This window comes from Argentina anserina, chromosome 5 (genome assembly GCF_933775445.1).
Source record: "Argentina anserina chromosome 5, drPotAnse1.1, whole genome shotgun sequence".
In the NCBI taxonomy this organism is placed as follows: domain Eukaryota; kingdom Viridiplantae; phylum Streptophyta; class Magnoliopsida; order Rosales; family Rosaceae; genus Argentina; species Argentina anserina.
The window spans coordinates 22768100-22781271 of NC_065876.1; positions in this window are offsets into that span (position 1 = coordinate 22768100).

The window sequence follows — 13172 nt, forward strand, 5'->3', positions numbered from 1 at the left end:
CTTTCGTTGATTTTACTTTTGATTTCTTTTTCTGGTTTTTGAAGTCGAGACAAAGGTTTTAGTGGAAGAAACAAAAGGCAGTAAGGTTGTTTAGACTTTAGAGGATGATGTTGCTTTCATAGTCTCCCCTTGCTCGGGAAAAAACCAAAGCTGTCAATTGAACGGACGCAATGGTGAACATAGGGAAACCACTATCAGCACCAAAGACCAAGACTCACTTGAAGAGAGTTCATCAAATTTATACGACTGTCCCAAACTCCCAATGATAATGAAAAATTCCTTTAAATTCAGTAATACCGACCATCATGATCTCTAAAACGAAACTGCTTAATTTGTTAGCTGGGTTCGTTAAACGGTTAAACCTTATCAACTAGAAAGTTGAATTTACATATATATCTTTTTTTTTATTTTTTCTAAAGGCGGAATGGGTCTCACGCTAGGCAGTGCCTAAAAAGCTGCGAGTACACTGAGGGGGGATATAGAGCCTTAACCTAAAAAATAAATATACACATCCTCAAATGGGAGTGTGGTGGCTAAGATCTATAGCAGTTTTGTGTATTGGTCTCTCGGGTTCGCACTTTGAAGTTTTGTGCTCGTTCGACAACGCATCCGATGATACCGCAGTTAGATGGGAATTTAGAGGGTGGTCATTCAGTAGTCGTGCCTTAATGGATTGTGGTGGTGGACTGCATGAGGGTGACATTTACATTTGACGTGTGGAGAAGTTCTAAGCCTGGGACTTTAGACTCGGGAACCGTTCAGAACCGTTAGAACTACACTGAAATAGTCGATTCGATTTGATTCCAAAAAAAGAAATTATTAATCCTAAAGGAACTCCACCGAAACAACCGATTCGATTCGATTCCGGTTCCTATTTTTGAAAATGATTTTGAAACCGTTAGAACCGAATATTCTCAATTATATAAAAAACCCTAAAAAAGAAACATATTTCATCATCGCATTGCTCATCACTTTCTTTTCTTACTTCTTAGACTTCTACTAATCACTATATAAACTAAAAAAACCATATTCGTTTTTTTTACACCTTGATTTCCTCTATTATTTTGTTACTCTCTATAATCCAAATTATCCTAGGTTTGCAGTCTCTCTCTCTCTCTCTCAATTCTTTTTGAAATAATTGAGTATGTTAATTGTCTCTCTCTCTCAATTCCTTTTGAAATAATTGAGTATGTTAATTGTTGATCATTGGATAATTGTACTAAAGAGGTTGTTGATGTTATGTATTTGCATTTTGAAGTTGGTATTTTATATGGTTATTGTTTAAGCCTTAGAGATAAATATATATTACTCTATACTTTTGGAACTGTAAAAATCCGAAAACCGACCCGATATTTGCGATTCGATTCGATTCCGGTTCCGTAAGAAAATGGTGTTGAATCTTGACCGTTTTTTCTTTTTGATTCTGGTTCCAGGAAAAAATTAGTATTTTGAAACCGGTTCCAGGCCTAAGAATCTCTTGTGGTTTTTGTGGTCGCAGTCATGTTGCTCTGTCCATGGTTGGTTGGTTGACATGTGTAATTGCTCTATCTTTTGTCAATGGCAGGAGGTTTTATTTGGATCAGCGGTGAAAGGTAAAGGGAAAAGTGTGGTGGCTTTGGGCTATCTAGATCATTTTTCCGATCTAGGATCATTTCCCGTTCATGCACCTAGAGCAGACCAAGGGTGGTGGCGCTTCTGACCGGGACTGGGCTACGCCTTGGACAACCGATTGCTTGTGGTGGGGCTGCATGTCGATGCTTGGATTCACTAGGGTTTTTTTTGGTCAGATTTGTGGGTGGCCTCTTCTAGGGTCCTTGGGTTGGAGTTGGACTAGGGCTCGATGTTTGGGCCTTGGTTTGAGTATTTTATTTTATTGTCTTATTTTAATTTTTTACTGAGTATGTCGGGTTTGTCTTGATTGCATATCAGGCATGTCCTAACCTTATATGTTAGTTTTTTTTATCTCTTGTATTTCCTGTAATAGAGATTTAGCATCTAGATGGTGCTTTTTGTCTTGTTTGTTAATGGGAAAAGTTTTGAATAAGTGATTTATCTTATGTACCACGGCTTCTTCTATAGGAATATTCGGAATGCCTTGTCTATCCTGAAATAGATGATAGTAGATGTACATGCATGTAATGAGCATCTTGGGATTTTATTAATGAACACCTTTCAAAAACAAATACACACATCCTTAATAAGCATATCATATATAATTGCAAGCGTGTCATCGAGCCAATACTCATTCAAAAAGGATACCCTAGCAAGGTGCGCCAATCTATAAACAACACCATTTGCTTTTGGTAAACATGTGTAACAAAAACAAAATTGAAAATTGGAGATAAGATTTGCAAACATTCACCACTTCTCCTACCTCAGACAAATCTTCCCCCTCTCTTGCCAAGGCTTGGACTACCATTGTGCTCTCACTTTCCAACTCAACATCACGCCATAGCAACAAGGATTCCCTAAACAAATATGAAGCTTCTTAATTTGTCTATGTTTTTTTTATGATATTTTAGATATGTTTACATGATATTTCAGATAAGCTACTAAAATTAGGACCTGCAAATGATAACTAATTGTGATGGTTTCTCATCACACAAATAATTGCAAGTACGTTTTGTTTGTCTTCTTCAAATTTGAGTTTTAGTATGGATATTTCTTTTTGTGGTTAGTAAGGATTCCACACGCAAAAATAATTGATCATTTCGGACTAGTGTTCACGTTCAAGACTAGAATCAGTATAACGACTGATTTAAACGTACAACAAAGGTTGCTTGACACACACTTACTGGTACAATCAAGGAATAAAATATACATCGGGGAATGTCCCTTTTATATAGTGACTGATATGTTTAAGGAGTAGATATCTTCCCTGTTATCCCTCACTCAACCCGAACCCAGACTACATCTTTTACCCACGGACACATGGTGGCATGGTCCAAGATATTGCCCGTCCAACGACGACGCTGTAAAGGTGCGCCGCTGGACAAGGTTGAGGCCCTAGTCTTTGCGGCTGCTTAGGAAAGAGGGTCGGTTAGGTTTTTTATGAGAGTACTTCGTACAACATCTTTGATATTTATTATCTTAATATATAATATGTATATATACATCCAATATTTAAAGAAATATTACAAATATTTTTTTTAGTAGAATAAAAAATAGAACTCCTTTGAGGGGATTTGGCTAGGAATCAAGGAGATGAGCGAGTAATAATCTAGGATTATTGAAAAAGAGAAGTAAGTACTCAAGTGGATAATCCCTCAAAAGAGATACCGTGTAGGAACGAGGAGTGAGGGTTTTGAGCAATATCGTAGCGAGAAGTTTTATTCTCGAGGAATATTAGATAGAGTACGTTTCTTTTGCCCATGAATAAGAATGCGTTTCCGTTGAAGAAAGAAAAATAATTACATTTGTCTCTATTTCTCTGTTCTTGTCAAAATTAGTCACATAATGGAAATTACATATGCAAGAATCAGGTCCCATAAATGTTTATGTTGACAAGCACCAACAATGATGTGATATCTTGCTAGATACATGTACGCATTTCCCTTCCAGTTTTAGATCTTAAGTTGATTCACTGAAGGCAACTTTTTGTACAGAGGACAGTGCCGACACATGTTAGGAAAATCAGTGACATTGTGAGTTGATTAATACAACTAAAACCATATATGAACAATGATCATATCCCTAAACATTTATACTAAATCTCGTGATCAAATTTGTATCCCCAGTCTATTATATGATGGGTATTAACATTGCAAGCGTGGGGGGATAATGAAAGATGGCCTGATGTAATTTAGGGTCAGACCAGTGGGTAAATCAGTTATACGATCCGCCCGTAATTAGTCAAGTTAATAAAGTTAGTTTCCAATTCAACTTCAACGTCTTAGATGATAAGCAGTTTATAGCGATATGAATTCAATAAGCGATGAGAATAACATATGTGATCAAATTAGCATTTGCTGAAGAAGATTTAGTATCAGCCGTCGACAAAAAATTGCTCACAAAACGTCAACCTCCAAGATGAAATTAAGCCGTTGATGATCATAACCGAAGCCAGTTAAGATGGGGAGTCAAGTGCGAGATGAAAGAAAATAGACATAGAAAAGTGTCTAGAATACACAAAACACTGTATCTCATTTCAAATTTCTCTCTCTCTCTCTCTCTCTCTCTCTCCCCCGGCGACGCGGCTTCACCGAAGCACCGTAGATTCTCTCATTTCAAAAAAGAATGCATAAGTGTCTAATCTCTCTCTCTCTAATTTAGACTTAAGTGATTGAAGATAGAGACACTAAGCTAAAGAAAGCTGAAATCTACTTATGCTCTGAAAGAGACCAAAAGGAAGTTATTCGTTCTACTCAAACTCTGAAATCTACTCAATATTAGACGTCATACCTTATACGGGCCGGGGAGGTGCTCACTGAGGCCATTCGTATTATTAATGATGTCATGGATTATGTATGTTGTTAAAATTCAAGATACTTTCAGAGAAACAAATGGTACGGTGCGGAGGATAGAATATTGCCCATTTTGCTAGTTTAGCTGTTTAGGTCATATTATGGATCTCACATTGGATGAGCCTCCAGATTTCAGATGTACGTGTTTTACAAGAAAAAAAAAGGATTCTTATAATCTATCTAACACACCGGGTATAGGTTATATGTCCACCTCTAATCAAAGAATAGGGATGAGCCTCCCGGCTTGGCCATTCCAAACCTCTATTTTTCTTTTAAAGAAAAATTAATGCATTTTAATACATTGTTCCGGGAGAATTATTATTTTATCATTATGTGTGTCTTCGGAATATTCCGTATGTAATGTCTTTATATAGACCTCATTATCAATCAATAAAGGGTTACGTTATGTTCTATTACGTTGTTATTATTTTGGTTTCTATCATACTCGATCAGGTTATCATGCACTTTGTTCTAAAGTGTCTGAGCTACTGTCTAGCCTTGCGCACCGCCGTAGCGTGCTCAAGATCTCTAGTGTTGCGCGTCTGCAGCTCCGACCCAGCCCTGACTCCATCTCAGCCTTCCGCTCGGCCTCCCCGATGTCGGAGGCCCCTGCTTGACGAGCCTTGCTCGACCTCCATGCCGCCGCAGCATTGCACCACCTCTCTTTCCAAGCCGTCAAACCCGATGTCGTCCCCGACTCGGTTTTCTACCGTCGAAGTCGACCTAGTTCTGCAGATCCAAAGCTCAACCCAGATTCTTAGGATCCGACCCACGTGACCCAGTTTCAACATCAATCCGACATGCCTTGGTTTTGGGCCTATGGCCTGCCAAGCCCAATAGCCCCTTGGGTTTAAACTCTTTTTCTTCTTCTTTTCTTTTTTCTATTCCATTATTTAATCGCTCATTTTCACGTTTAGTTTATAACTACATTTCACATGCTCATATAGGAAAATAGTCACTTCACGTACTATGGTGATAACATATACGACATAGATGGACGTTAATTTTGCAATTTGCACACGATTTCGAGCGTATTCTCAAGAGATTTTTATGTCATGTACGAAGATTGAAAATGAATTCATCAAGTAGCTTTCCTGCATAACGATAATTTGAAATCTATCTCAAATTAATGCGATTTATTTGGCAGATCAACAAGTAAGTTATTCATAAAGTTGCTGCTTTTGAACACACACACACACACACACACACACACACACACATATATATATATAAGTCATCGAGCGTTATTAACCTTCTTCATATTTTTTTTCCGGCCCTTCTTATAGCATCGATGAGACCAAAGATGGATATGATTCGACATTTTTCGTGTGATGGTCATGAGGGAGTCACGTTAATATTTAAAGAGAAGAAATCGATTTCATGTGGTCGCCTGAGTACACCACTGTTTTGGGTGCGATCATGAGAATCGCCGTTATGCATCAATTATTTTGTGACCATATACATCACAACCCTTCTAATTCCGGTTTCATACTTGAATAGTTTCGTTCATTCGAAACCAATACAATCCTCGTCTCTTATGAAAGCGTTGTCATCGCAACTGTTACTTGAAATTTTGAGTTTTTTTAACTCATGTTTACGAACGATAATCCCAAGATCTTCGTACTCATTTATTTTAGTTGAATTTACTATTCTGAAGCAGCACTATTTGCTGACAAAAGATCCCAAAATACAAAATTTTATGAGACACACTTAACAAGTGATTCAATTTACGTCTATGCCGTCATCTTACCAGAGTCGACCTTTGTGCATGCTCCACATCCAAGAAACACAAGCCATATTTGGCCCTTGTATCTATTTATATTGAGGGAACTTTGGAGATGAAAATGTAACATTCTTCCATTCTCAAGTAAGAAAATCATTTTGAGTCTCAGGCTAAGGCTTCGTCTGATCCGATATGCAAGATTTTGTTACTACGGACTTTTGATTAGTCAATTTTTTTGACTATGTTTTCTACTTAATTTCAAGTATGATGTTAGCATTTCCATGTTCACAATCAACTTTGGTTATAGTTGTTTCTTGGAATTGGAAGTTTGTTTGTGACATATTAATCATTGGCATATTTAATAAAAAAATTCGTATTCCTTGTTTACAAGTTGATTTAGTGAGAATTTTATTTGTCTTAAACCTAACATGAATGGTCAACGTATGCAACTATATGTGGTTCTTAAATTGGCCGCTTTTTAGTTACATGAGACTCTAATAGTACTACATTGTGAATTTGACACTTAACATTTGGAAAACGAACCTGAGAATGTCACAATTTGACATCATTATGAACTCCGGCATTTCCGGCACAATATTGTCATTACAAATCAAACTTAAAAGCTTAAATAAAATAAGCGATATGACGACAATCAATCGACATGGATCTTATTCAAAATCTGGAGTGGATTAAGTCTCAGGACCGGCTTTCTCTTTCTCCTTTGTCTCAAAGTCCTCAACTTTGAGCTTGACGGTAGCATTAGAATTAGGAATCTCCACATCTTCAACATAGTTGCTTTCTTTAGACAATTATTGCTTGCACTTCTTTTGAGCCCGAACAATCTTCTTAGGAGCACGACATTGCTTATGAAAGTGTTTATTTGAACTACACTTGTAGCATGGAAGATTCGGATTCAGAGTTGCTGAGTTGTCAGATTTGGAGGGTCGGGAGGCACCACAGCCTCGAGGGTTAGAGGAGCCGGTTGCGGCGCCATCCCTAGTCCAAGTCATGTTTCGACAAGGCCCTCTATTTCCTCCATTTTGGCACGGTGCAGATTGATCCCTTGATTTCTCTTTTCGACTTTTTCCCTTACTTGCCTAATTAGCTTATGAAACTCATTTCGTCCCTGCAAGTCATATATTGTTATTGTTGAGAAGGATCTCATAATAACGTTCATTCTTCTTGGGAAGGTTCATTAAATCTGCAAAACTCTTGATTCTTTTGGCCTCATAATCAAGGCGATACTGGTGAGCTATTTCACTCGCAGATTCTGGGAAATTCTCTAGGGTGTTCTTGATCATGTTATCGTATGTTTTAAGTCTGCCTCGAGATTTAACATTGTCTTATGGTAATCATGAATCTTGGCAAAATCCAGTAGATGAACAAATCTCCATTATGCCAAAAGAGTTGGCAACTGTGCATCATGCACATTATCAAACCGTTCCTTGAGAGCTTCCCAAAAACATGTGACGATCTAGATTTTTATAGGTTTATTTAATTGGTTGTTTGTTTAATTTTGGTATGATCATATGCTTGCTATGTTTGCATATTGTATTTCTTTTTTTCTTATGTTTAATTAGTTACAGGGTATATATAGGTATGTTTTTAGAGTTTGGGTTTATCAATTGGGTTTAGAAGGATGAGTCACCATTTGAGAAAACAAAAAGGAATACGTGCGATTCTCTCCTCTAGCTTCAGTTCCTCACATTCTCATAATCATCAAAGTCATTCCATCTCTTTTCTGTTCTCTTTGTGTTTTCCACTTGAGAGACTAACCTTCTCTTCACCCACCCGAAAATTCGAAACGAACAAATTGTACCCACCCTTGCAATAGACTCTGAGATGATTGCTGGAAATATTCCGCATTGTGTAAGTCTGAACTCTTCAATCATCTTCTCAAAATCAATATGTTCTATCTCATCTTTTCCTCAAGTAAAAGTTGATTCGTTCCGAATTCCATTAGGTGATTGGATTCCTGATAGTTTGGGTCGATGTTAGCAATTGGAATTGGGTTTGCTGTTTGTTCCCGTATATTGCCTATCTAGCTGCTGGAAACCAAAAGAGGTAGGGAAAGTGAATTCCTTCATTCAGAGCAATTTCTAATTGGGTCTGCTCTTGCTGTATTTGGAAATTGTTGTTAAAGTATATGTTTACTTGATTATATATAGGTTATTAGTTTGTATAGATCGATCAAGAGTGAAATATACTTTATATTTGGTATCAGAGTAGTGCTCTGTTTTTTCTGGGTTTTTTTCTTTGTTTTTACGTTTTTGGTTCGAGTTCGGCTGGTATCCCTTCGTGGAGCACAACCCCTTCTATTGTAATCAACTTTCCAAAACAGCAGCCAGAGCTGCGTTTAGTTCGGCGGAGACCGCCCACGCGCAGCCCAGCCCTTCCCTCCGTGTTTCGTTTCCACAAACCACCTTCTTCTCGCCGCCTCTAACGAGTCACTGCCTCTGCATCCCGCCAGCTCCTCTTCCAGCCTGGCCAGGTCCTCCTCACTTATCTCGTCGTCGTCATCCTTTAACGACACGCCGTCGCTTTTGAGGTCCTCCTCCAGCAGCAAAAACAAAGCGTCGATCGTCTCTCCTCACCTATGCGAGTCACCTCCTACGCCGAGTCTCTGCCGCTGCCCTTTAGCTTCCGCTGCTGCCGTCGGTCTTGAAGAGGGCCTCCACCGTTGCAAATCCTACAAATTCCGAGCTCCAAATCTGACCCGATACGGTCCGGATTCGACCCGCCCGGCCCGGCTCACATCTAACCCTCCCGGCCCGGCTTAAATTTGACCCGACCCGACCAGATTTGACCCAACACGACAAATTCGACCCGGTCATACCCAACCCAGCCAGCTTTGTCAGTGCAAGTTCACCGACGGTGCATGTGCACCCACAATAGGTTCATTTCAGTTTTTTGGTGTTTCCGTTGTATAAATCCTAATTTTCACTTTTGCTTTTCAATGGGTTCCGGAGACAAAGCTGATGTTACACAATTTGAAGTATCTGTCAAGAGTTCTGACATAGTTCCTTTAGGGGAACCAAACTCAATGGGATCAATTTTCGTAAATGGAAGCGAATTATGGCAACTCATCTTCAAGGAATGCACAAGATAGGGTATGTAACCGGAGTAACTAAGGCTCCTAGTGCAGATGATATTATTGCCTACACTAAGTGGGACGACGACGATGGTCTTGTGATGTCAGTCTTGTGGAAAGCTATGAATGAAGCGATAGTTGATCTGGTGGAGGCATGTGACACTGCGTAGGCAATATGGCAGACACTTGAAGGATTATATACTAATGACTCTGATTTCATCTAGGTTCCTGAGTTAATGTGCACCGCTTTGGCGATGCAACAGAATGGGCAACCGGTGGCGCAATATTTCACCAAACTCAAAAATAGTTGGGCTGAGATTGATGTGAAATGTCCTTGCATGATAAAGAATCAGGAGGATATTGTTGGTACCAACACGAGAAAGAGCTTGAGCGAGTTCACCATTTTCTGAAAGATCTTGATGCAAAGCATAACAGTGCGAAAAGGGAATTGCTCCGAAAGACCGAACCCCCTAGCCTAATTATAGCTTTCACATATATCCGTAAGGATGAATCTCACCAGGAGAGTCTTCATCAGACACAAGTTGAAGTTTCTAGCCTTACTATTCGTGCTAGATCACAAGCACCACCTCTTCAGCAGGACACTCCAGCTCCACTTCATCAACAAGGACCACCACCAGGCTTCGGGAATCAGCCCCGCCCTCCTTGCTTTTATTATTATGATACTAACCATGCTCGTGCGACCTGTTGGAAACTGTATCCACACCTTCGGCCTAAGAGGCCTAATTATCGTCCCAAGGCAAAAGCAGTTATTCAATGCATCCAGGAACCTGATATCTACAGTGTGGTTGGCCATGATCATCATACCATAGGAGGAGCAATAGCTACCGCATCCATCGCAGGTCGTGGAAAAATTGGTATGGCTTTAAATATTTCTAACTTTGTTGGTTTTGATACATGGATTATTGATTCTGGTGCGTTTAATCATATGATTTATGACAACTCTTATTTTTCCGTATTGTCTCCTCCACCAGTACCCTATGTTACTAATGCTAATGGTGAGGCCTTCCTCGTATTAGGGAAAGGGTCAGTTCATATTACTCCCACAATAGAACTTCACAATGTGCTATATGTACCTACTTTATCTCATTATTTGATATATGTTCCCCAATTAAACACTGATGCTCAGTGCTTTGTGACATTTTTTCCTATGTATGCAATATTTCAGGATCTTCTCACCATGGAGTTAATTGGTCGGGGGTATCTAAGGGGCCGGTTGTTTCATCTGGATCAAACATATGCGGGGGAGAAACCAGGGACACAGTCTCGGATCACTTTAATCTCCATTTCTGACAAGCTAAGTGAAGTTTGGTTATGGCATCGTCGCTTAGGGCATCCATCTTTTAGTGTTATGAAAAAATCTATACCTACTTTGTTTATTAGTGTGGATGAGTCACTTTTACGTTGTGAGGTATGTGTTTTGGGAAAGAGTGATCGGTTTACTTATTCCCCTAATACTTCTAATAAACGTATTCTTCCTTTCGAATTAATTCATTCTGATATTTGGGGACCCTCCTAAGAGTCTACTGTGTCAAGAATGCGGTATTATGTGCCATTTATTGATGATTGCGCCCGTCTGTCATGGATTGTTCTCCTCAAAACTAAAAATGAGGTTTTTCTGCTTTTCAAACCTTCTATAACACTGTCCAAACATAATATAATGCCACAGTTAGAGTTCTTCGTTTTGATAATGGGGGGGGGGGAATATGTGAATCATGTCTTTAAGGAGTTAATTAACACACACAAAATTGTTCATCAAACAGCGTGTCCTTATACACCTGAGCATAATGGAGTTTCTGAAAGGAAAAATCGTCATTTACTTGACATGGCTCGATGTATTTTTTTAGTGCCCATATGTGAAAATACATTTGGGGTGATGTTGTCATAACTTCCGCCCACCTCATTAATCATCTTCCCTCTCGTGTCATTTAGGGAAAGGTTCCATATGAGGTGCTTGCATCTCATGTCTCCTTACCCTCTATTCATAATCTTTCTGCCCGTGTTTTCGGTTGTGTTGCTTTTGTCCATCTTCCAAAACACCAAAGGTCTAAGTTGGATGTCTGGGCCGTTAAATGTGTGTTTGTTGGGTATGGTGGACATCAGACAGGGTACCGGTGCTATCATCCGCCTACCAGAAAGTACTATGTCACTATGGATGTTACTTTCTTTGAGGACATGAGTTATTTTCTCTCTTCCGATACTGCTCTTCAGGGGGAGAATACATATTTTGAAGAGATGTATCATGGAGAGGGGGATACATATAAGCTAGTAGATATGGTGACATGATCAATTGAGATTACCAATGTGTCAGCTATACAGACATTACCAGGTGATTCTGGTATAGTCACTCCAGAGATTCAAGTACCAGAAGATGACAACACAACTGCCCCTCATGTCTCCCGTACTACTGTTTATACACCTCACCAATGCTCTCCTGATATGAAAGATCACTCATCTGAGGTTAGTCATTCTATTGGGACTGATACTAGTGAGGCTAATAATAGACAATATGTCCTGCCAAATAAGTCTACTCGGGGTCAGCCAACAAAAAAATATGAACCTACCCTTCAGGTTAAAGCTAAGTATCTTGTGGCAAATTTTATGTCTACCAAAAGATTGTCTAAGTTATATGAATCATTTGTGAATCAAATATCTACTGTATCAGTACCTAACAAAGTGCAGGATGCATTGGGAGATCGAAAATGGAGGAAAGCTATGGAGGAAGAGATGAAAGCATTACAAAAGAACAATACTTGGGAGCTTGTATCTCCACCACATGGCAAGAAGACTGTGGGATGTCGTTGGGTGTTTACAGTGAAGCATAATCCAAATGGGTCAGTAAGTCGGTATAAAGTACGCCTAGTAGCAAAAGGGTTCACCCAAACATATAGCATAGATTATGATGAGACATTTACACCTGTTGCAAAGATAAACACTATTCGGGTATTGCTCTCTTGTGCTGCTAGCTTAAACTGGCCACTTAGATAGTTTGATGTTAAAAATGCATTCCTTCATGGAGAACTTACAGAAGAAGTGTACATGGATCTTCCGCCTGGATATGCGGCCGCTTCTCCAAGTAACTTTGTATGTAGATTGAGAAAGTCTTTGTATGGTCTTAAACAGTCACCTCGTGCTTGGTTTGGAAGATTCTCACAATTCATGAGGAGAATTGGCTACAGACAGAGTAATTCAGACCACACATTATTTCTCAGACATCAACAAGGGAATGTAACAGCCCTAATTATATATGTTGATGATATGGTAGTTACTGGAAATGATACTGTTGAGGTGGATAAATTACAGAAACAGCTAGCCACATAGTTTGAGATGAAAGACCTAGGTACACTCAAGTACTTCTTGGGCATTTAGGTAGACTGAGGAAATGATGGTATCTATCTGTGTCAGAGGAAGTACATCCTTGATCTACTAACAGAAACCGGTATGCTGGATTGCACACCCATTGATACTCCTATTGAGCAGAACCATCGGTTAACAGAATATTCAGATCAAGTGCCTACTGAAAAACCTCGTTATCAGAGGCTAGTTGGACGCCTGATTTATTTATCACATACCAGACCAGATGTTGCGTATGCAGTAAGTGTAGTGAGTCAGTTCATGATAATCCCAGTGTGGACCACATAGATGCTGTTGTAAAGATTTTGAGATACTTGAAGTCAGCTCCGGGAAGAAGAGTTATATTCTCTAATCACAATAATATCCTTGAGGTTTGTGGCTTCACATATGCAGACTGGGCTGGAAATATAATAGATCAGAGATCTACATCAGGTTACTTTATCTTTGTTGGGGGTAATCTTGTTACATGGAAGAGTAAGAAACAAAAAGTGGTAGCTCAATCTAGTGCTGAAGCATAATACAG